Raw genomic sequence first — 26,715 nt, 5'->3', positions numbered from 1 at the left:
AAATAAATAAATAAATAAATAAATAAATACAATCTTTTAAATTATTTTTTATATTTTATTTTTAAGATTTTATTTATTTATTCATGAGAGGCAGAGAGAAAGAGAGAGAGAGAGAGGCAGGCAGAGAGAGAAGCAGGCTCCATGCAGGGAGCCTGACATGGGGCTTGATCCCGGTCTCCAGGATCACGACCTGGGCGGAAGGCGGCGCTAAACCGCTGAGCCACCGGGAGTGCCCAAAATCTTTTAAAACAAACACAATTCACAATCAATGCCTGTGACAAAGAACAATACAATTAAAATGTGTATTTTTCATGGCCTGTCAAGCGGGAACTAGGGTAGCCTCTGAGGTGAGAAATATGCTATGCTTATTTTCCCATTTAATTGAACGGAAATGTGCCCACACAAAGAACTCAGCATATATTGATTGGGTACAAATGAATGGCAGCAAAAAAGAACAGCGACTTACCTACATGTGTAGGTTTTATGTAGTCATATTAACTGAACTACAATGGACAGAATACTAGGCTAGAGACTTTAATATTGTGACAAAGCTTTACAAATTGCTTTCACCTTATCAGAGCTAACTGTTCTATAATTGCAAAGCATTTATTTGTTGTGGGCTAAGAGTAACCTTTGCTACATATGAAAGCCATGATTTTAAGCAAAATCAGGGGCCTGTGTAAATTATTTGCAGAAGAAAAGAGATATCTTTTACTCAAAATATCTCCACCATCAGTCTGTTTTATGACCTACAATTTCTACCATAATTCTCCTCCCCTTCCTCTTCCTTCTTATTTTGTCCTACCAATATTACAAATGGCTCTTAAACTTCAAACATATCTGAGAGAGGTACCCTATTAAGCCAAATGAACACCTTCAAGTACCTCAATACCTCCCTACAGAGAGGATGAGAATACTGGCTTGGTAAGTTCAGATATAGAAGAAAATCGAGAAGGTAATAAGACATTGCAAATCCAGGAGCTTGGGAAGACAGGAGCTAGAGGTAACAGAAAGGACAAGGGTGGGTAGGTGGTGATGTAATTTATCCACTTCATTTAATCACCCAAAAGTATACTGTATATTTGAAAAATATGACACTATCCCATTTGGAGAATATTCAAATGTGATAGAATATTTCAAGTCAAGGAAAACACTGGTTTCCTCCTCGTACTCTTGTATAGGAGACACTGGTGGTTGCTTCCCTGTCTATCTGTATGCCCTCTCTCCTTCTTTATAGAACTGTCATGTTGTTCATGGATCCACTATGATCCTGACATTTCTGAGAAGTCTAGAACAATCTGCAGTCCCAAGGCATGGATCCTAAATTTTATAAGCCAGTCTTAGTCATTACCTTACCCTTGACAATTGGCCTAAGTGTAGATTTGTGATATAATTTTCGCCAATGCAAGCTGAGTGCTAAGCCTGGGTCCAGATCCTGGGCAAGGTGTTCTCAAAGAAGCAGACATTGTCTCTTTCCTTTGGCACCACTGTGTCTTGGTCTGACACCTGGAAGTATGGCACCCTGGAATCTGGTCTGAAGACAAAGCCCAGATGATGAGGACTGTAGAGAAGAAAGATGATTATTTCATCAAGCCACTATCTTACACAACCTTAGATGGGCTCTGACTGCCCTTGCTATGCAGGGAGAATAAAGTCCACTACTCTTCACTGCCACTTGCAGACAATGATTTCTATATTGTCAAATCCCAGGTACACCTTTCAGTTCTTTTCTTACCTCGAATTTATAGAAGCTTTGACACATTTACCGATTTTTTTTTCCTTCTCAATATATATGGTTTCTATGAAAGTAGAATCTCCATTTTTTTTTCCTTCTGCATCACTTGACACTTCTAGATCTCCCTCTGTGTTAACCACTAAAATCTGGGGTTTCTCAAGGCTTAGGCCTTGGGCCTCTTTTCTTTTTTTCCTCTACTTCCTCCATAGTTGATTTTATTTTTCCCTGGCTTAAACTACCACCTATAACCTGATGATCCCCACAGGTACATCTCTGCTACAGACCTGAGGTATGCATTTCTGACTGCCTGATTGGGATAGCCACTTTGGTATTCCACAAGTCTCTCCTGCTGAAAGAGTCCAAAATTGATTTGTAGATGATTCCAACTAAACCACCTCCTCTATAGCAAACCCAAACAGGCTTAAATGATGCTTCCAGTTACTGGTCAGTCAATTCAGAAACCTACGAGTAAGACTTGACCCATTTCTTACATCCTATCTACCAGCAATGTGTCTTGAATCCATCTACCTCTGTCTCTCTAACACCATTACTGCCTCCTTCATTGAGAGCAGCAATACCTTTAGTCTACACAACACAACAGCCTCGTACCTGAGGTCCCCACATTAGATTTCCTATGATCCATCTCCTATGCAGCATCTAGAGTGTTCTTTTATTATTTATTTTTTGCTTGTTTTGGTGTTTTTGTTTGTTTGTTTGTTTTGAGAGAGAGAGTGTGAGCTTAAGTGGGTGAGGGGCGCAGGGGAGAGGGAGAGAGAGAACCTTAAGCAGGCTCCACACCCAGCATGGAGACTGATGTGGGGCTTGATCACATAACCCTGAGACCATGACCTGAGCTGAAATCAAGAGTTGGACACTTAACCAACTGAGCCACCCAGATATATACTACATCTTCTTTATCCATTAAAAAAAAAAATGAAATCTTGCCATTTGCAACAAAGTGGATAGATCTAGGGAGTATAATGCTAAGTGAAAAAAATCTGTCAGAGAAAGACAAATACTGTATGATCTTACTCATATGTAATATTTAGGGAAAAAAAATGAGCATAGGACAGAAAAAAAGAAAGAGGCAAACCCAGAAACAGACTCTTTAACTGTAGAGAATTGATGGTGGCCAGAGGAGATGTGGGTGGGGAAATGGGGAAAATAGATGATAGGGATTAAAGAGGGTGCTTGTGATGAGCACCGGGGGTTCTACAGAATTATTGAATCACTATATTGTACACCTGAAACTAATATAACACTGTATATTAATTAACTGGAATTTTTTTAAAAAATTAAAAAGCATTTAAAAAATGAAATTAGATCATTGCTAAAAGCCTCTTGTTTCAATGCCATTCTGGTCTACTTATACCTAAATCTCAAATGTTTTAAGGAGCTGAGACCAGCATACGATCTAGACCAGCTGACCCTTCCAATATCACGTCATGAGTTTCTGACATGTTCATCATGCTCTAGACACACCAGTTTCTTCCATTGCCTTTGAAGGGGACAGACCTTTCCCCTTCTATTTCACTGGGTTAATTCCTGCTCCTTTTTAGGTTTCACCCCAAATATTTCAAAGTGATGACAGACACAACCATCCCATTTAAATTGTATTCCCACCTTTTATTCTCTCTTATGGAACTATATCATTCTAGCTGTAGAGCACTTATGAACACTTCTATACAAATATATAAATGTGTGCAGGGCACCAGATGGCTGTTGGTTAAGCGTACAACTCTTGGTTTTGGGTCAGATCACGATCTCAGGGTCGTGAGATTGAGCCCTAGGCGGTTCCCACTCAGTGGAGAATTTGCACCTCCTCTCCTTTCCTTGTGCTCCTCCCCCACTGCTTGTGCACTCTTTCTCTCAAATAAATAATTCTTTAAAATATGTACATGCACGTGTATATATACATGTATGTACACATATACATCCATATATGTGCGTGCATAAAGAACACATATATATGCGTATATACACATACACACACACAAACATTGGTATATTTAAAATCTGCATCCCCCTCTAGAGAATAAACTTCAAGATAATGAGCTAATGTCTCTTTTGTCCATCTAGCACCTACCACTGACCTTGGAACTCAGCCAAAGAGGAGTCCAGTTTTCATAAAAGTTCGAGGCAAGTGAAAGTGGTCACTGATAGGGAAAAAAGCAGGTTCTTAGAGCTACAGATGGGCATGCAGTTCCTAGACTACAAAATGGTATTAGTGAGCAGGGCTGGCCTATCCTAAAGCTAAGGCAGAGGCAAACAGCATTTATATTATTTCCATATTGCCTTATTGATACAAATATCCCTTAGTCTTCAATTGTCATAAGATAGGTTTCAGTTATACAATCTCAAACAAAATAAATAAGTCATGTTCCTAATTTTTATTTCTGATATTTTATGGCTACCATAACATTACAATTAAATGCACTGGTTTTTTTTTTTTTTTTAAGATTTTATTTATTTTTTGAGAGAGAGAGAGCAAGAGCTCAGGAGAGCAGTAGAGGGAGAGGGAGAAGCAGCCTCCCTGCTGAGTAGGGAATCAGATTCTGGATTTGATCCCAGGGCCCTGGGATCATGACCTTCGCCAAAGGCAGACACTTAACCAACTGAACCACCCAGGTGCTCCAAAATTAAGTGCATTGTTACTAAATATTGACTTGCTACAAATTAATGAAATGACTGATTCCTACAGATTTGAATAATGCTACAGAGAAGAAAAAAGTATAGTAGAAATAGCATGACACTCTATCAGAGCTAAATTTGAAACCCACTTCTGACAATTACTAGTTACAGATTTGGAGGAAGGTTACCTATTTTTTAGTACTTGCTTTCTCACTTGTCATAACTAGGCTATATTTCCTTCTGGCAGGATTCCTTTATAAAGGAATGCACACAATAGTAAACATTGCAAGTCCTGGCACAGTAACAAGAGCTATAATGCTGCAAATGATCAAAAGCTAATAATGTAATCTTATTGTATTTTGTAATCTAATTTGTTTTTTTTTAAATTTTTTTTGTATTTTTTTTTGTAATCTAATTTGTTAATGAAGAAGCCAATATATGTAATGTTTTCAAGGGAGAGCACAGCTAGACATATTGACTAATGAGTATTTGTGTGGACATGAAACTGGAGCTAAAAGAGTAGATAAAATATATGAAAAGCCAAAAGAAGAATTTCTGTGGTTTATGATTAACTTTCAAATATGATTATACTGAAAAAATATATTTCCCCACACATTTATGAAAATAATTGAATCTATCAATAGTTTGCCCAAGTTCATATTCTGTTATATTCTAATTTTTTTATATTGCAATATCCATGAAACAATGTTTTCCTTCTATTTCTACAGTCTAATGAGCCACCTAGATGCAAAGTCATGCTCAAATCTATTGGCAAGTTGCTTTACTACCAAAGAATAATGCTATCACTCATCTATGCACAAACAAGGCTTACATTGCCCTGAAAATCTGTTTAAAAAGTCAGAATTGAACAGTAAAGGCTTTGTTTCATACTCCAGAGCCACGTGAAAAGTGATCTCATCTATTTGGCTTGTTTAAAGGTTTGTTTGCTCTTTGGAACCAAGCAATAATAATTTACCCTTTGCCATTTTTAATTATTTCTTTAAAAATTGCATAAAATTATCAGGAGAAGAAATGCCATCTATAGTATCTATGCAAAAGGAAGTACAAGAGTTGAAATACATTCACTTCCCTATCCATACTTTTAGTGCAAACATTGTTCATGAGCTACCCTGATGGTTATGGTTGTCCTTAGGGACAACATAAAAACAAACCAAATATTTCCACTTCTTCACCTGCTCTCAGTTCAGCTATGAAATCTGCAACTCCAAATCTCAAACTCAAACTATTGCAAATCATTTTTCATTTGCCAAACTCCATATCAATCATGCTCACAATAAATTCCAGCCACCCCATTGTCCATAATACCACCCCCAATAATGCTCTCTAGAAAAGTAATTTTTAAAATTCTGAACTTTTGGTTTGCTGATTTTTTTTGCTTCCTTATAAATTCTTAGCCTTGGGAAACAAATCTTGATATTGATAGCCATAGAAAATCTACTAATCATAAATATAAACAAACTTTCATTTCTTTTATCTTGCTCTTTTGATGTATATTTTATCTTTGGGAATATTTTCAATAAAACTCTCTATATAAAGTTTTTATTTCCCCTTAAAAAATGTAGTTAAAAATTTGACTTCCTCAAAAATGATTCATGTGATGAATTTTAACATTTGTATAGTGGGAAAATGCAAACATACACATAAGAATAAAAATTAGGAAAAGTAAAATATGCTTAATGGTATTTAGGCTAAGTGTTAGGCAAATCCTATTATGGCTGGATACAAATCCATACACTCAGTACTCAATTGGAATTCAATAATCAAGCAGATAATTTTAACTACTAAACTGCTTAGGCCAGCTACTACAAACTTTCAACATCTATTGCTTCTGCTACCTGACAGCATACTCAATGTTTGCCTTTCTTAAACACAGTTTTAGTCTTATGTAATGCACAATCTTACTAAACAATTTTAGGCAAAAATTATCTAAGAGTATGTTGCCTCTCCCATTTTCACAAAGCTAGGCAATCTTTTACCCAGATCACGTTCAAAACTTAACTGGATTTAAGTAGGAGTTAGCCATAGCTCACCAACCACTTCATCACATTATCAGATTGCATTTAAATTGTTTTTAGGTAATTTAAGGAACAGATTATTTGCAGGGACTCTGGAAATAGCAACACTTTCCCACAACAACAATCAAATCCCCCTGGTCATCTGTTTTTAAAAGTCAAATCCCTTTCACCCACCCTGTGAAATTTTTAAAAGTCAGATTCGCTGTCAAAGACTCCACAACGCTACATAATTCCACTTGATATCCAAGCCAGGAATGAGAATAGAATGCTAATCTCAGCTCCACCTCTAGCTCTTTTCAGGTGATACACATGAATTTCAGATACCAAAAATAGTTTCATAGTCTCCCTCCTCTGGTCCTTTAAAATATTATTTAGCAATCTTGGGGTAGAGTCTTTTGGGTTTTCTATGTATAGTATCACGTCATCTGCGAAGAGGAAGAGTTTGACTTCTTCTTTGCCAGTTTGAATGTCTTTTATTTCTTTTTGTTGCCTGATTGCTGAGGCTAGGACTTCTAGTACTATGTTGAATAGCAGTGGTGAGAGTGGACATTCCTGTCTTGTTCCTGATCTTAGGGCTCCTGATCTCCTAGTGTTTCCCCATTGAGAATGATATTTGCTGTGGGCTTTTCGCAGATGGCTTTTAAGATGTTGAGGAATGTTCCCTATATCCCTACACTCTGAAGAGTTTTGATCAGGAATGGATGCTGTATTTTGTCAAATGCTTTCTCTCCACCTATTGAGAGGATCATATGGTTCTTGGTTTTTCTCCTGCTGATATGATCAATCACATTGATTGCTTTACAGGTGTTGAACCAGCCTTGCATCCCAGGGATAAATCCCACTTGGTCATGGTAAATAATCTTCTTAATGTATTGTTGGATCCTATTGGCTAGTATCTTGTTGAGAATTTTTGCATTCATGTTCATCAGGGATATTGGTCTATAATTCTCCTTTTTGGTGGAGCCTTCGTCTGGTTTTGGAATTAAGGTGATGCTGGCCTCATAGAACGAGTTTGGAAGTATTCCATCTCTTTCTATCTTTCCAAACAGCTTTAGTAGAATAGGTACGGTTTCTTCTTTAAACATTTGATAGAATTCCCCAGGGAAGCCATCTGGCCCTGGACTTTTGTGTCTTGGGAGGTTTTTGATGACTGCTTCAATTTCCTCCCTGGTTATTGGCTTGTTCAGAGAATCCTAACTCTGGGAAATGAACAAGGGGTGGTAGAAAGGGAGGTGGATGGGGGGTGGGGGTGACTAGGTGACGGGCACTGAGCGGGGCACTTGATGGGATGAGCACTGGGTGTTATGCTATATGTTGGCAAATTGAACACCAATAAAAAAATTAAAAAATAATAAAAAATAAAATAAAATATTATTTAAAAAGTAGGCAATTGTAACCATTCATTAGGTTTGTAGCCTCAGGAGTAGATGGCTTCAATCAGACAAAGTGGGAAACATCTGAGAAATATTCTTACCCACACCACTCAACAGTTAAAGGTGCATATTGATTCAACCACCAGTGCTAAAGCTTTTATGGAAAGGCTGGGAGAAATTTTTCTTTGTTGTTTCATTAAATACCTCTTGGTCAATTGTGACATATCTGCCATGGAGCGCCATTTCACAATGCATTCCATAGCACATGAAACTGGCACAAAGTTAATATATTTTACAAGTAAAAGAGTCATGATGTTTTCAGGTAAATTTGGGACACAGCAGGAAAGCCAAGTTGAGGACAAGTAAACAGGTTTTCTTCCCCAATTTCCCAGAGCTTTCCATATATTAATTTGAATTAGGAGCTCCCATAAATGAGAGTGTAAATGCAGTTTCTCAAAGCAGATGGAGGAGGGAGTACACAAATTGCAGAAAAAGACAAACTTAGGTACATACCCAGGTTTATCTTGTCATTCTACCTGTTGAGGTGGTGAAAACCTCTCTGTACTTGAGCCTCCTAATCTGGCAGATGATGCCAGGGATGAGAGACAATCTCTGGACATCCACGCATGAATGGGCTGATCCTGGGACTGTCACTTAGGTGCTAGAGCTCTAAGGCAAGTTACTATACACTCTCTGAATCCTGAAGCTTCCCTTTTGAAAAATAAACATAATGACTCAGTAATACTGTGTTGCCACCTGGTTGTCATGTTCTTTCTCGTTTTGCTTTTTGGCCTGGTATGACATCACAACATACTCTTTTTATCTTCTCATTCAAGTTGTGAGTTATTTCCTGAACTGGCCACCTCATCTGGCCAACCATTCATATTTAGATAAACCGAACCCCATCGGTATATTATGAAATCAGCACATTCATCTCCTCCAAAGTTATAAGCTGTTAAGGGACATATTACAAAATAATGTGAAAAAATTCAGACACTACACTAGCCAACAGAGTAAATGATGCTCCCAGCAAACTACCAGCGCCATCTCATGGGGCTGGCTTTGCCTTTGGTTGCTCCTCTGCCCTTGTGCTTTTCTCTGGGAGCATATGACCTGTGTATACCAAGTGGTGTCAGAGGAAACAGAATGGAATGAGACTAAGGCATAATGTTCTGTTTTGGCTGTACAATGGTAGGCTTCAGTCCTTACCTTTGGCAAAAAGAAAAGTTAAGCCAAGTTTTTTTCCTACCCATAAAATTTAATCAATGCCTACATATGGTATATGAATGAAAAGAAAAGATTCTAGACTCACTTTCAGAAAGAATCTAAATGAGCTAGATTGCAACCATTTTAAACCTGCTGAAGTCCAGCATCTCCATTACTTCATCTATTTTTTACCCTGGTTATCGGTATATTCTTCCTACATCAAACAGACATACTTCAGGTCTTATGGTTCTTAACATCTCTAATTTTTGACGGTTGGTTATTGATTGCTGCCTTGTGAAATTTTCTTCTTCTTCAGTGAGCATGCCATGGTACTGTCCAAATTTACTTTTAACCCTCAAATCATTCCTATCTCTATGCAGCCACATCCTCTACCTAGCCTGTTGCACCTCTATCTACAGATTCAACCACTACCAATACACAGATTCATTAATTCATCAAATATTGTTTCAGTGCCTGTATATATTTGATGTCCTATGATTGACACAGAAAGAAGTACTGAAAGAAATGGGCATAGTCCTTGAAACTAGAGAACACACACACACTAAGTTGTGGTAAATACCAGAAATAAGTGGATATGGCATCATGTCAAAAATAATCAGACTGCAACGAAATGGAGAGCCTAGCTTACACTGATTAGAAAATCTAATGGAGAAAACTTGGTTGAGGGAAGGCCTAGGATATCATACATTAAAAATTATGAGCCATTATACAAGTTTCAAAACTTTCACATATATAAAATTATATAAAGCATGTTCTCTTACCATAGGGTAATTCAGCTACAAATCAATATCAATCAGTAATGGAAAATAGTCATATATTATTGACATCAAATACTGAGTTGTCAACTACTAAATAGTCCATTAGTCAGAGAAGAAACCAAAATGGAAATCACAAAATATTTTGAATTGAATGACACTGGAAAGATAGCATTGAAATTTGTGGTATACAGCTAAAGCTAGGCTTACAGGGAAATATACAGTATAGTCATTATTTGAGGAGGACACATAGATAGATATAAAAATTAATATAAATAATAATTACATTTATCTATGTCAGAACAAAACTTAGGAAATAAAACTTTAAAAATAACACCATTTGTGGGGTGCCTAGGTGGCTCAGTTGGTTTAGTGTCTGACTCTTGGTTTCAGCTCAGGTCACGACCTCACAGGTCCTTGAATTAAATCCCCCATCAGCTCCTGGCTCAGCAGAAAGTCTGCTTAAAGATTCTCCCCGTTCCCTCCCCCAACTCATGTACTCTCTCTCTCTTAAAAAAATAAATAAATAAATATTTAAAAAATACCATTTGTAATAGCATCAAAAAAACATAAAATTCTAAAGAGCATATCTGGCAAAGCATATGCAAAACCCCTTACACCAGGAAAATGTAAAACTTTATTGGGAAAAATTAAAGAATATCTGAGTAAAAAAAGGAAAAATTTTACATTCATGGATTGAAAGTCTTTCCAAATTTCTCAATATTATCCCAATAAAAACCTAAGTAGCATTTTTGTGGAACTTGTCAAGCTGATCCCAAAATTAACATAGATATACAAAGGGCCAAAATTTGCCAGGAACAAAGTATGGAAAAACTTAACATACCAGGAATTGTTATAAAACTATGGTAACTAATGGGGTATGTATTGGTGCAAGAAAAGACAAAAAAGCCAATGGAACTAAGATCATCCAGAACTAGAATTACATAGGAATGCGCCCTTGATTTTGACAAAATTTTTACTATAGAGCAGTGATGAAAAAAGCAATATTTTCTATAAATGGTGCTTGGTAAATTAACTAACAAACTAGATAAATAAATAACAAAAAATACATTTCCTATTTGACAACATACACAAATACCAACCTCAAATGGCTAAAAAATAAGAATGCCAGAGTGAAAATAAATATGACTTTGCATCATGGGATGATTCATTAACCAGAGAAAAATGATCTAACACAAAAAATATAAATAAAATATATATAAATAATATAAATTATATTATTTTATAATTATTAATTATTGATAATTATTAATAATTTATTATTAAATTATTTTATTAAATAATATAAATAAATTAGACTGCATTAACATTCATAACTTTTTTATCAAAAGAACACAGAAAGTTAAAAAGCAAATGGAAGATTATACTTGCAAGACATATAACTGACAATGGGGCTCATATTAAAGAAATAATAAAGACCCTTCATTAACTAAAAAAGCAATTCTTTAAGGGGGCAAAAAATTTTAAGCAGCACTTCATAAAAGAAGAGACCCAAAGTGACCCAAAAACATTTAAAAGTTACTCAGCTCTGATACTGATTAAGGAAATGCAAACTAAAACTTACAGGATATCACTGTATAACCACCAGCAGGGTTAAAATCTAAAAAGCACACACCAAACAATATTAGAATGGCAAGGTTATCGAACAGCTGGAAGCTCATCCACTGTTAACGAAAGTATAAATGTAAATGGGTATAATCACATTAAAATCTGTTTGACATATTGCACTAACCTTGAACATGATACAATAATCCCACTTCTAGATTTGTAGCAAGCAGAAATAGATTTATATGATGTGGAAGTTATGTACAATAATGTTCATAACAGCATCCTATATAACAGCTCCAGACTAGAAAAATGCTTAATGTTTATTGGCAGTTGAAAGGTTAAATAAATTGTGGTAGACTATGTAAAGTCACCATATAATGGAATACTTTATAGAAATAAAGTTGATGAACCATAGCTAGCACACAAATTGGATAAATCTAACAAGGAAAAAAATTGAGCAAAAAAATTCACACAGAAAGATGCATAGTAGATGATCACATTTGTATAAAGTTTTTAAAATGTATAGTATTTGAAGTTAAAATAGTGGTTACAGGGGCACCTGAGTAGCTCAGTAGTTGAGCTTCTGCCCTTAGCTCAGGATGTGATCCCAGGGTCCTGGGATTGAGTCCTCCATCAGGCTCCCCGCAGGGAACCTGCTTCTCCCTCTGCCTATGTCTCTGCCTCTCTCTGTGTTTCTCATGAATAAATAAATAAAATCTTTTAAAAAATAGTGGTTACCTTTAGGGAGGGGAGTAAGATTATGGGAGGATGAGAAGAGCATCTAATAGGCCACTAGAGTTTTAATTTCTTGACCTGTGTAGAGTTCACTTTGAAGTAATTTACTGAGTTATGATCTTTTGGTACATGTACTTGTGTGTCTATTTTTTTATACTTCAATAACAAAAATGTCTAGCCTAGAAAATCCAATGTTATCATGTCTTTCCACAACATAAAATCTTTCAATGACTCCCCACATCTTCAGGATGAAACCAAGAATTCATGAGGCACTTCAAATTGTCTTAGTCTCATTTCCTCTCCTTGCCATACAGACACCATCTCTTCTAACCACACAAAACTGCTTGCAGTTCCAGGAATACTCTCTTTTGTGACTTTGCTTCTGAGGTGAGATCTAGAATATATAAGTGGTCTTTCCTTGCCCATTTAACCAACACCACTTCCCTATTAAGTGCTACCTCCTCCAGAAAGCTGCACATGAACCTCGTGCCTCAAGTACATTTCCCTCCTTTGTATTCTCTTAGGACCCTTTGTCATGCCTCAGTAAGAGCTCTTGCAACTATTGTGATTAGCAGCCTTCGTGTCTATCTCTTCCTGGAAATTATGGGTCTTATTCCATTCTAGGTTCCTGGTGCCAAGCACAATTCTTGGCATATACTAAGTGTTTGATAAATATTGTTGAATTAAATTGTTTGCTTGTCAATTGGTTGAAAAACACAAATAGTGTCAGTAGTAAAAAGAAGAGTCAGCTCGTTTATACATATTCATCAATTGTGCCATGCTTGGAGAGAATGGTCTGGAAAGGGTAAGATAACGAAAAATCATAAAGGAAGCAGACATCAAATTTACACTATATGATCATATGATCACTGAAAGTTAGGGCAGTTTTTTCTAGTTCACTCAGATCATTTTCTGGTTACTCTTTCCCTGGCTAGGTCTAATTGGTTTATAATGAAATAAACATTTTTTTTTCTGTTTGGCATTACAGAATATTTTATGTATTCACCATTGGCAATATGGAATTTACATATCTGGAAGGTCAATTACTACTACATCTTTTCTGAACGTTTTGAGAAATCAAATCACAAGTCAAAGTGAATCAAATCTGCAGATTCCTGATCGAGGTCCTAATTTCTTAATAATTTTGGTCAGGGCATTTTTCACATGGTTATCTATATATACATAATAAGTATTAAAGACTAGTTTAAAAAACTCTGATGTTCTATCTCTGTCAAAGTAAAGTTTCCAAAGTGTTCATTCCATATTTATAGAAAGGCAGATTAAGAAGAAAAACTGGAAACAGACCCTCTGCCCATAAACCTATGGGAACAACAATGCGATGGATTTTTCTGAGCCTATCAGAGAGCAATGATCCCCAACAGTTAGCTATCTCTGAGGCCCATCAGAAGCATCTTTGACGAAAACATTTTCACAGAAGTCAAACATCTTTAAATTTGTTTTCACGCAAAGCCAAACACATAAAACCTTTCTCTCTAAATTCAAAATGCACTCTATTCTCTTTTGCAGCAGCATTCTGCAGCAGGTAAATAGATAAGGCATCTTAAGAAAACTGGTTTCTTGTCCTTTCAGCATTGTTTTTCCTCTCCAATATGTTAGCCAGACTCTTTGATTTTATGTAGAGAGAGCTCATACAAAAAGGGAAAGGTCTGTAGAAAGGTTATAAGACTATCTCCCAGGATTTAATGGCTGTCAGGCATGGAAGGGAAAGTAGCAGAGCCTCAGGATTCCACAAATGTGAATCTAAATATTGCTAGAGACACACAAGCAGAGATTTACTTCTCATGTCTCCTATTGTACTTCTTCCTACAGACTGGTTTCTGCTGCACACCATGCCAGGTGATAGAAAATATCTCTCTAAGCTTCTGAGATTATTACAGATACCATTACACAAAGAGGCTGACTCTGTTTCCTTCCCTCCTCTGTATATGTATTTGCGTGTGTGGTGATTCATAAAATATATACAATATGTATATAATATATATGTATATATACGTACACATATTCCGTGTTTACATGTAAAGATATACTTATAATGTGATTAAATTTAAATTTAAATAATTTCAAATTTATAGTTAGATTTTAAATTTATTACATAATCTAAATAATTCTATTTATATTATTTATATATATTTAACTGGATGCATCATTTGTTATCTTTATCTGTAATGCTTATCAAGACACATCTCTAATGGTATACAGAGGATAGATTTCAACTCAAAAAGTATGTTTGATATATGTATATATATGTTTGATATATATATATGTCTATATATCAACTCAAAAGTATGCACACATGCATATAATATATATATCACAGACACACTCATACACATCTACTATGAGAAAGGAAAGCTAACTTGCCTTGCTCATGTCAAATGTACAATTTTGGACCAACCACCAATTAGATGACTAGTATGACACAGTAAAATATAGCTTTTGTGGGCCTCTTCCACCTTTGTGAGTCAACAGCATGTCAAGTTACCTAAAAGCCAAAATGAAAAGTCTAAACAAAATGGCAATAAATGCCTATTCTTTTAAGTCAAGGATAAAAGCTTTGCTAATAAAAAAAAAAAAAACTCTACTTACTTAGCAGTGTTAGGACTGACATTCAACAAAGATTAATCACTCAAAAGAATCGTTCATTATTTATAACACTATACTTGTTCATCCTAAATATAGGACATTCTTTGTCTTCTCTCATCTTACAGATGAAGCCTACATTTTAAGAACTATGTTTCACCTCACTGATATCATACCCAGCTTAATTCAAGGCAATTGTAGTTTTTTCAGGAACAACACACTCAATTTCTGCAATATCGAGAAATTTCAATAATTCAGAAGTCAGTTTCACAGATTTTTGTAAAATATTTATCTAATTACAGAAAACTACATTAAAATTCTTATGTTCTTTCGAGGATAGTGAGAAAACTGAAAACAGGAGCAGAAGCAGGAGTCCAGACAAATGTATAACTGCAGTACAAAAAGTAGATATTAATCCCAATAACTTGAAATTCAACAGTGAATTAGCCAAAACTATTAGAAAAATTCATTCTATAATTTCAACTTACAAATTGACAAATCTGTTACTTAAGTATCTAATAAATTTCACATCATTTATATCAAAATCAAGCATCAGTTTGAGCTCATGAATGGGATAAATTGAATACAGTAGAAGGTTATTAAAGAAGGATATTTGGAATGCAATGAGAGAACTTTAAAAGATGTCATAAAGAGGCTAGTATTTTTAACAACATCTATTGAATTTATTAATAGACAGAGTGAAAGAGTCCACATAACACAAATTGGTTTACTTTGGGAAACTGAAGTTTGGAGTTTATATTACAGCAAGCAATTTTACATATTGGACCTGTTGAAAGTCCCAAGGATCTAGCAGTTTCTCAGTTTATGTTACCTTTTTTAAGAAAATAAATAATTTTGCAGCATTCTCTTCTTCTTTTACATATGTATATAATAAAAATATATGTACATAATACTTTTTAATTTATGAGTAATACATATGAATACATAATAAACAATTATTATATATATAATTCACACATATTTAACTTGATAGATCATTTGATATCACTACCTATAATGCTTATGGAGACACATCTCTTCTGATATAAAAGGGGACTTAGTGCATCTAAAAGTATTTAAATAACAGAAAATGATACATTACCATTATTTTTTCACATATTTATGAAGTTTAAGATATTTTTAGAAACACAGATGGATGGGTGGATAGAAGGATGAACGATCATAGGTTTTGTGTGGTTTAAAGGTGATTTGTCTTAGCTTAAGAGAAGAAGAAAAATCACTACAGATAGAGATATTTTTGTGTTAAAAAAATGGGAATAATTACATGAAGAATTTCATGTAGAACTAGATAATAGGTATTTAACACATAACTTCCCATATATAAAACAGGGCTAATTAAGCAATGTTTTTCACATAGTGATAACCCTCACCTCCTTGATAATTTTTAAAATCTGTTTTCTATTTCTTTAATTCCATATATGAGTGAGGAAATAAATTAAACATTGTATTTAATTTTAACTAATTTTAACAAGCCACACATAGTTATTTAAATACTTACAGTACTGGACAGTGCAGGATCAGATTATCTCTAGTCTACCTTCAGACAACCCATGTAAGCGTCAGAAATATTCTGTCTAGAAAGGCACTATATATTGTATACAAATATGTCCAGGCCTGGCTTCTTGCTCACTCTCCAACATTAGATTTCTTCATTTATCTGTTATTTTCTTCTCTTGACATTATTCCTTAATGCAAAACAATGAATTATGCATATACATTTACAGCTGTTTAAACGAAAAGATAAGTGATTTAAAACATGTGAGCATGCTTCCTGAAATGGTGTCTAACATTTACATTTAAAGAACGAGCTAAGAGTTGCTATTTGCAAAGATTTCCCAGGATGTTAACATTAACTATTTAAGGTAGGCTCTGCATAGTATTTTATTTTATTTTTTTTAAGATTTAATTTATTTATTAATGAGAGACACAGAGACAGAGACAGACACATAGGCAGAGGGAGAAGAAGGCTCCCGCAGGGAGCCCAATATGGGACTTGATCCTAGAACCCAGATCATGACCTGAACCAAAGATAAGCACTCAACCACTGAGCCACCCAGGTGCCCCTGCACAGCATTTTATGAAAAGTGACTTATTTACTCTTTGCAACAAAGAGAAAATGGTCTTAGTAAAAAACAAACAAACTAGAAACAAAAAACAAAAAGCAGGTTTCAAGTCTGCATCCCATGTTCTCACATGTCAAAAATAAACAATTCCCATATGGAATTAAAAAGCATCTCACACAAAGTCAATATCCCCACCTGACCACTGTGATACCATGGGGTAGAACCAGCCTTCATGACTCCTCCACTCCCATGCTGCTTCAAAAACTGCTTCAGGGAGCTGTTTCACACAAAGCACACATATGGGCCCTGCTTGGCCCCAAGAGGCTGAGGTACAATGGCTGCAGACACAGATGCTAGAGAGGAGAAAAACATCACCATTTAATTCTCTGCTGTCTCATCACTTCTCGGCCTTTTGGCTAAGATCAAGTGTAATTCTCTGCTCTTGAGTCTGTCTGCCTTTCTGCCATGGCATCTTCTTACTTTCAGCCCTGCCCACTCTTACCCAGGCCATGGACGCACAAGGAAGTTGTCTAGGGTAGGACAGAACTGAAGTGCTCAAATGACTGTATGGGCGCGGTGAATCTTATGGACAGTTGTGCCTTCCTCAGTCCATCTGGAATTTGGTATTTGGCAGGCAAGGAGTAGCATTATCATTAACCCTACTGGCTATGGAATCAGACAAGTTGCCTCTGGTGGGTGAGTTATTTAAACTTTGTGTGTCCAAATTACCCCATCTGTAAAATAACAATAGTGATAGCTGCCTTGGGGAATGGTTATTAGGAAAAACTAAATAATATACATGAATTTGTTCCCTGGTTCTTCAAATGGCAGCAACTACAATTTTTAAAAGGAAAAAATTAATAACTAAAGGGGTAATTGACTGTAATTGAATAACTGATCTTAAGAAGTGCTTATGATCCAGCTTTACTTTCTTACTCTACCCCTTGTTTGATTCTGCTCCCCGTTGATACTGTGAGCCATTTTTAAACACAAATTACTTTTACCTGCACTTTCTGTCTCCCTGACTGATTCCTAACTGAAGGAACACTCCAATCCTAATATCGCCACAATTGTACTTTTTTTTTCTCTTCAAATGTAACACCATTTCCAGGATTTCCTTTATTCATGAAATACTGGCATTCATTCACCATTAAAGTAATCTTTCACTCTTTCCTTTCACAAAATTAGTGTCCAAGTCACATAAATTCCATAATATTGACATGTCTTAAATAAAATTTCTTCTTTCTCCCATAGCTACTATGTTACTAGAGACTCTTAATATCCCATGCTAAAGTCATTCTTACGGTTGTCTAGTGGCCCATCTGCCTCCATTTATGACCCCCTCTGAAGCACTCAAGTGTCTTTCATATAATGCAATCTGATCATGTCACTCTCTTGCTTGGAGGCCTGCAGTGATTTCAATTGTTTATATTATAAAACCCAAATTTCTCATCATAGTACACAAAACTACTTATTTATGGCCCTGTCTTTCTTTCTGGACTCATCTCTTACTGTATTCTACTTTCTAGTTTTACAAAACTACCTAGAGACTCTCCAACGTTGTTCCACGTTGTATCCATTTTGGATATTAGTAACAAAAATCTACCCAAAGCATCTAGAGCCCAAAATGGCAAGGGGTACGTGTGACAAACGATGAATAGCTCATAGATTCTGATGGGGTTAAAAGTACAACTTAGCCCATAGGGAGTGAAATTCTGAATTAGAAAGTCTCTATTAAGTTGTTATTTATTGCATGGCATTTAGTCTATGTGTCCCTAAGTCTACACCATTCTTTACATGTTCTTGACATGGTTTCCTTACTCAGCTCATCTTATACATGGAATACCTTGTCCATAGTTCAGATGCCTCCTAGCTCCAGAGCCCATCATCAACTGATGATTCTGCTCTGTATCACTGAGTTAAAAACCTAGCTGAACTCATCACTACTTAGGGAAAATCTTAGATTGATAATCAGACCATATGTTGGTTTCTTAAGTTTGTATGTCCTCTACTCACAAACCAGTGTCTTTCTCTCTGGAAAAAAAAATAAGAAAGGAAATATTGAGCATTATTTCTGTGTATTCCATTATACATGGAATACCTTGTCCATAGTTCAGATGCCTCCTAGCTCCAGAGCCCATCATCAACTGATGATTCTGCTCTGTATCACTGAGTTAAAAACCTAGCTGAACTCATCACTTCTTAGGCAAAATCTTAAGATTGATAATCAGACCATATGTTGGTTTCTTAAGTTTGTATGTCCTCTACTCACAAACCAGTGTCTTTCTCTTTGGAAAAAAAAATAAGAAAGGAAATATTGAGCATTATTCCTGTGCAGATTCATAGAGACAGGAGAAGCAGGCTCCATGCAAGGAGCTCTAGCAGTTTAAGCTATAAGCATCAGATGGGTGTGGAAAGTTCATTGGTTAACCTACATAAAGCCTTTGTGTTTCCACCTGCAATACACTTTTATCCCTCTTGTCTGCTGGTGATATCTATCCACTTTTCAAAATGTTATAGCCTTCAAGAGGACAGGGATTATGCTTTGCTTCTTGTTTTATCTCCAGCCCGGAAAATATTAGACAACCTATAAATAGCTATTGAATTAATGAATACATATATTGTTGTCATTTCCCTTAAAATCTTTCCTATTGTTTGCCAAAACGTTTGCCTCCCTTTTACCCTATTATTGTACCCTCTATGCTACCTTTATTTGAAACTACAAATAATGATGTCTTTATTTGATTCCATCACTTTACTGGACTGCAAGATCCTTGAGGAAACATCATGATTTATTAATTCTGACAGTATTTCTAACCTATTGCAGTTTCTGAGAACTGCCTGTTGAACGAATGACTGAAACGATGAGCAACTACAACAAGCCCTTTATACTCCAATGTCTTTTCTGATTGATTTGTCCTTTAGGACAGCATTGCTTTATGTAAGGTTATATGGTTCTGTAGGAAGCAGAAATAAGTAAACATGCACAAAACTTGTCATTGTGCAGAACATTCCTCACAACCACAAGCAAAAACATTTCAGCCTATTGCTGCTCCTAGTTTGGTTGGACATCCACTAAAGAAAGTTGTCTTGATCATACCCACTCTTTGAAGCCCACTCAGGAGAGTTTGCTAAAGGTCCTGATACAAAACTTTAACTGAGTTGCCCCCAGGACGCAATTATAAAAGTCTGGCCCTATGGGATATATTAATTGGCTCTATTTTAATATCCTTTTATCAAGGCATACACATTTCTTTTGTCGGAGATCATCTAAAGAGTGTATCATATGCCAAAAATAATCAGATGTATTGTTCTTCCATTTCCTTAATGAACTCCACCATACTTTGTCTTTTCCAGTAAATTGCAAGTGACTCACGATTTGGAAATTAATTCTAAAAGAAAGCAACTTTCCAAGCAAGGAAATGGTAAGTATTAACTTGAGTGTAGGACCATATGTCAGAGTTAATGCCCATCAGGGATTTCTTCCCTAATGATTTCTTTCTGCAGCTAATGAAAAGCAGAGTTTTTGAACTTTGAATAGTGGCCAATTCTTTGTATATTTACCAACTTGTTTTCAAAGCTAATTAGTGCTTTACAAGCTATAAATATTTGTATCTTTTAAAATAATATATCTCTATAGAATAAAATAGAAGGTGAAATTCTCTAAATTCCTATTCTCTGGAAGTAACACTAATGAACACTACAATTTTTTGCACAATTTGTTTTTAATATCATTTAGGGTTGTCAAACATCTTTAGATTTGCTTGATGTTATTAAGGTTGCCTCAAAGTTTTAAGCAAATTGATTGAATAAACTGAAAGCAGTATTTTTCAAAAGTATCAAATACTTATCTTTAATTTGTCTGCATTGACGCAGGGTCATCTTAAATGTCCAATATAGACAAGAGTTCTCTTACAATAACCTTGAATAATTACAATGACTGCCCTCTAATTTGTATGTATTTTGTCTTTTCTGCTCTCCTATGACAGTGAAGTGGCTAATTGCTCTTTGAAATAGCCAATTAAATCCACAGTTAATTAACTGCATTAATTATAAGACTTCTTGTACAATAGAAAGTTTCAGGTATTACAAATGAAATTTGCTTCATTTCTTAAAGTATGCAGGTACATTATATTCAGTAAATATGCACTATTGCTTATGGTAAATCCATTCTTTTATTACCAACTTGGGGCCATGGAAGAGACACAGAAATTATTTGGGAACAATTTACTTTAACTTTCCATTGTAACAATAGCCAAATTCATCACATTCTTGTTTTGAAAATGGTATAAACCTACAAGCTACAGTATAAAACTCAAGGTGAAAGCAACGAATAATCAGAACCAGCAGTAAAAGCAGAACTTAACTGCTCCTTTTTGTCTCAAGAGAATGCTAGAGGCAATCAGTGTGTTGTAGCAAGGCCCATCACTGCCCCCAACAGCCTCCTCCCTTCTACAGGTAAAAGGCCAATTCCAAAGCTAGGATCTGAGTCTGAAAGACTCAGATTTCCATTACTAACTTTGTAATCATTGGCACAGCCTTATCTCGAGCTCTAATTGGTTGAGGTTTGCATGAAAGAGGAGAACTTCAAGAGATACAATTAAAGTCATAGAAAACAGAGTCATCAGAAGAGAAGGAGACAATTTGTCTCACCTTTCTGGGCAGAATATTAATCTCAATAAGTAGGCAGATCTGTTTCTGACTAAAAGGATAGAGGTGTAAAAGGCAGTAATAGAACAGGAAAGAAGAATGGGAATGGGGGAATCTAAAGATAAAATTGTGCTATAGTTAAATATCTTTAGAGAAAAGATTGCCTTCTCAGAACACTTAGCACTGAAATACTCATTATTTTACTGAACTTAGTGAAAAGTATTTAAAAAAAAATTGGGAGAAAATGGTAAATCACTTGAACCTTATTTTAGTTAATGTATAGTTTTCAGAAAGATATGGTTTATATTTCATGTCATTTGAATGGCATGAGATTATTAATAAATGGCACATAAAAATTAGCCAAATATGATGAATTGAAGTTTATTAAATTATAAGATACCATCCTTTGCCCAAATTATTAATTTAAAAACTTTTTTTTTTAGCACTAGCATAGGGATAATCCTTGAAATGATTTTTTAAAGGATATTATTTATTTATTCATGAAACATACAGAGAGAGGCAGGGAGAAAGGCAGAGACAGGAGAAGCAGGCTCCATGCAAGGAGCTCAATATGGGACTGGATTACGGGACTCCAGGATCACGCCCTGAGCAGAAGGCAGACTCTCAACCACTGAGACACCCAGGCATCCCTCCTTGAAAGGATTTAACTGAATTAATGTATAGATTGAAGGTGTTACAATCATAGGATAATTTTAGAGTATTAAAAACAGGAAATGGGGCACTGGCTGGCTCCATCAGTGGAGAGTACAACTTTTTATCTTGAGGTTGTAAGTTCGAGCCCCACATTGGGTATAGAGTTTACTTAAAAACAAAATATTTTTAAAAATGTAAAAAAAAAAAAAACAAAAAAAATCCCAGGAAGATATATAAATGGTCAGAAGCACATGGCTAAATACATTATTCAGCAAGTAAAAACCACAGTGAAATACACTGCTCTTACACTAGAAGCACTATATAAAAAATTTTAAGACAATGGAAATTAACAAATATTGGTGAGGATGTGTAAAGTTAAAATTGTCACACACAACTAGTGGGAATACAAAATGGTTTGGTCTGTGTGAAAAAGTTTGATTGTTTTTCAATAAATTAAACAAACAAGTATCATATGACCCAGCAATTACATGCTTGGGTATATACCCAAAAGAACTGAAAACAAGTGTTAAAACAAATATCTGTCCACAAACACTTACAATAGGACTATTCATAAAAGTCAGAAAGTGGAAACAACCAAAATGTCTATCAACTGATGCACAGATAAACAAAAGATAGTATATACAATGGAATATATACAATGGAATATTGTATATACAATATACAATGGAATATTATTCAACTATGAGAAGAATGAAGTACTGATATATGCTACCAAATGGAGGAACCTTGAAAACATTGTGCCAAGTGAAAAAAGCGAGACATAAAAGGTCACATATTTCATGATTCCATATATATGAGACATCCAGAATGGATGAATTCATAGAGATAAAAAAAATCAGGCTAGTGGTTGCCAAGGCCACTAATAGAGGGAAAATAGGAAGTGACTGTATAATGGGTCAAGGATTTCCCTCTGGGGTGGTGAAAATGTTCTGGAACTACATAGAATTAATAGTTTTACAGCAATGTAAATTTACTATATGTCAGTGAATTGCATATTTTAAAATTGTTAAAATGGTATATTTTATATTATATGAACTTGATCAGAATTTTTTAAGTATTAGAAAAAGAAATAGAATGGAGGAAAACAGGCATCCTCAAATGAGAGAGAGTAAGTATGTATCTCCAAAAACCAAATCCCATTTTATTTTTTTTACCCTTTACACTCCATAGAACTTGCTAAAAACATTTCACCTTGGAAGTTTACTGATGCTTCTCTTAATGAAGTTCCTTTAATGTCACACTTCCCATAGTGCCCTTTTAACCTCCAAATCCAGGGCTAGAATCAGCAAAAGTCATGTTAATTTTGTGGTGCTTGACCAAGTACATTCTTTACCATATTTTTCATTGACATATGTTATAAAAGAGGCAGCTTTCAAATACTTATTTTCATTTTAATTTATCCATTTAGAAAAAAATAAGTGCTTTGGATTAATGAAAATTACCCTCTCTTTGAACTACTTTAAACAGAGGATTAAAAATTATGGTTCCCACATTTATCCACTTATCCATGAATTCATTTATCCATGAATCCTACTTATTCTTTATTAGAAGCTAAATGTTACAAGTAAGTAAGCTTGTTAGTTATAGTTTTGTGCCATAGGCAATTATCTCATGCATGACATTTAACATAAGTGTTAGCCCCTGAGATGTTCAGTCACCAAAACAAAGAAACAGATATGCACATCACACTCATTGTAAAATTGCTACCCAACTTAAGCTGCCCATGATGCCTGTACATAAGGCTTCAGGAAATTATTGTTAGCCTGAGGACCACAATCACTAGGGAGGCATACAATCACTAGGATCCATACCAATACAAACCTCTCACCATCTGGATGCTAATAGAAATTTCCCTACAGTAAGTTAAACTTTAACCAGTCTTACAACTTCGGTCAAAAGAAAAAAGGAAAAAGGAAAAAAGGTGTTTCAGCTGCTGCATAAAAAAAACATACCATCTAGCTTTCCAAAACATGCAGTTTAGATGGTTAAGATTACACAGGGGGCAGACCAGGTGGCTCAGCGGTTTAGCGCCGCCTTCAGTCCAGGAGACCAGGGACCAAGTCCCACAGTGGGCTCCCTGCATGGAGCCTGCTTCTCCCTCTGCCTGTCTCTCTCTCTCTCTCTCTCTCTCTCTCTCTCTCTCTCTCTCTCTCGTGTGTGTGTGTGTGTGTGTGTGTGTGTCTCATGAATAAGTAAATAAAATCTTTATTTTTTTAAGAATAAATAAAATCTTTAAAAAAAAGATTACATAGGAAAGAAAGATATTTAAATATGACTTCTAAGTGAATGAAATAGGCTATGCTGAAAACTGAAGAGTCAAACTCCATAGTACAAAAACTACAGTATGGGGATGCCTGGGTGGCTCAGTGGTTGAGTGTCTGCCTTCGGCTCAGGGTGTGATTCCAGTGTCCTGGGATTGAGTCTCACATCAGCTCCCTGTAGGGAATCTGCTTCTCCCTCTGCCTATATCTGCCTCTCTCTCTCTCTCTGTGTCTCTCATGAATAAATAAATAAATAATAAATAAATAAATAAATAAATAAATAAATAAATAAATAAAATCTTTTAAAAACCTACAGTGTGGAAGATGAGTTAAGTATGATTGAGAAGGATTTGAGAAAGTGAGATGAGACTTTGGCTTCAAGGTATGAATAAGAGCAAATAAGAAGAGAGGAAAAAGGATACCTTGTCAGTCAAGTCAGGCACCAAAACAAAACAAAAGAAAACCCAGGAGTCAAAATTAAAATACTGTGTGAAATAATACTAGTCAAGTTTGACAGAAATCAGGTGGTCATATTGGATATAGTAACCAATAATAAAGTGAGAAAAGCAAAAAGCAAGATGGAGCCAGGATCATTAGATGCCCAGGGAAAGTTTGAATAGATGCACAGGAAAGTGAGTTCACTTGGTATAATGGATTAAAAAAAGAAGAGCAATGGGCTTATATTATAGTGTTCAAAGTTCAAAAAATAACAAGTGCCAAAATTGCAACTTTAGCTTTATATAGCTAGTTAAAGATTTTGTTCTCCTTGTCATAAAAGTTAACTTTGATGTGAGTCACATTCAAAATTTAGACATAATGGACAACCCAACTTTTCAACTATTATTTTTCTTATATACACAGAAACACAAGGAAACAAAAAATAGGTAAATAAAATCCCCAAATTAGATATTTAATGGTGTCACAGTACACAAAGCAATGGCTTAGACATATTTTCAATCACCCTTTGTGAAACTACAGTAATGATTTTATTAAGATTCTGTGTGTGTATGTGTATATGTGTATGTGTGTGTTATCTGAAGGGAACAGCCTGAGTTCTATGAGATATGTTTCTTTGCAATAAATAGCATCTTATTAGAAAAAATTTTCTCTGTTCCTGTGCCTAGTGAAAAGGGAAAGGAAATTTCTAAGGAAATCCCTTAGCTTTGATAAGTAAATTAAAGCACCTAATGCTATGGAGACCAAGATAATGCCTGGGGTGAATTAATGGCTAAGAAAACCCAGTTGACAACTTTCATGTTGGTAATAAGATTTAATTTAAAGCTTATAATGGAACAAAGTTGTTTTGTGCAAAATTCCCCTCAGAAATAGATTGTTTTTCTGCAAAATAATTAGTTCACACTTGTCCTTTCTCCAGATCAAGACACACTGGAATTAAAATATCAAAAGTTAAAGATATAGAGAGAATACTAAAATCCAGCAAAAAAAAAAAAAAAATGGTTACATATAAGGGAATCCTCCTAGGACAACTAAGCTGATCTTTCAGCAGGAACTTTATGGGCCAGAAGGGAGTGGCATGATCTATTCAAAGTTCTAAAAGGAAAAAACTTCCAACCAAGAATACGCTACCTGGCAAGGTTAACATTCAGAAGTAAGATATAGATAAAGGATTTTCCAGACAGCAAAAACTAAAGGAATTTTCACCACCTCTAAACTGGCTTACAAGAATGATAAAGGAACTTCCTCAAGCTGAAAAGAAAAGGCACTAGTCACAAGGACATACAGAAAAATAAAAATAAAAAAAATAATAAAAAAAAAGAAAAAGAAAAATCTCACTACTAAATGGAAACATATCATACAGGTAGTAGATTAACCACTTATAAAGCCAATATGAAGGTTAAAAGATAAAAGTAGGAAAAATAACTATAACTACAATGATTAGTTAAGAGACATACAAAATAAAAAGATGTAAAATATGGCATCAAAAACAACACATGGTGGTAGGAAGAATAAAAATGTAGCTTTAGAATGCACACAAGCTTAAGATGCTATCAACTTAAAATGGATTGTTTTACATATGATGCTACATGGGAACTTCTTGGCAACCACGCAGTAGAAAGCTATAGTAGATACATAAAAGAAAATGACAATGGAAACTAAACATAACACACACACACACACACACACACACACACACACAAGAAGAAAGAAAGAAAAGAAAAGGAAGGAAGGAAGGAAGGAAGGAAAAAGAAAAGAAGAAAAAGCCTTACCAAAACACAAGGGAAGAGTAAGGATAGAAAAAAGAAACAGAAACTACAAAAACAGCCAAAAAAAAAATAAGATAAAAGTCAACAAAATTGCAGTAAGGACATACCTATCCATGATTACTTTAAATGTATATAGACTAAAATCTCTAATTAAAAGG

At 35.1% G+C, this 26,715-nt stretch overlaps 1 long non-coding RNA gene across 1 annotated transcript in view; it reads left to right on the top strand.

Annotated features, from left to right (window-relative positions):
- Nucleotides 1–26,715, top strand: part of LOC125756033 (uncharacterized) — a 58,991-nt gene that overhangs the window by 667 nt on the left and 31,609 nt on the right. The window contains exon 2 of the long non-coding RNA XR_007413898.1: nt 20,104–20,171. This is a non-coding gene — a long non-coding RNA (uncharacterized LOC125756033). The remainder of the gene's footprint in view (nt 1–20,103; nt 20,172–26,715) is intronic.

The sequence above is a fragment of the Canis lupus genome, chromosome 11 (assembly GCF_003254725.2).
Source record: "Canis lupus dingo isolate Sandy chromosome 11, ASM325472v2, whole genome shotgun sequence".
Taxonomy (NCBI): domain Eukaryota; kingdom Metazoa; phylum Chordata; class Mammalia; order Carnivora; family Canidae; genus Canis; species Canis lupus.
The sequence above is the reverse complement of the archived record's forward strand: the minus strand, read 5'-3'. Positions and strand labels throughout refer to the sequence as shown.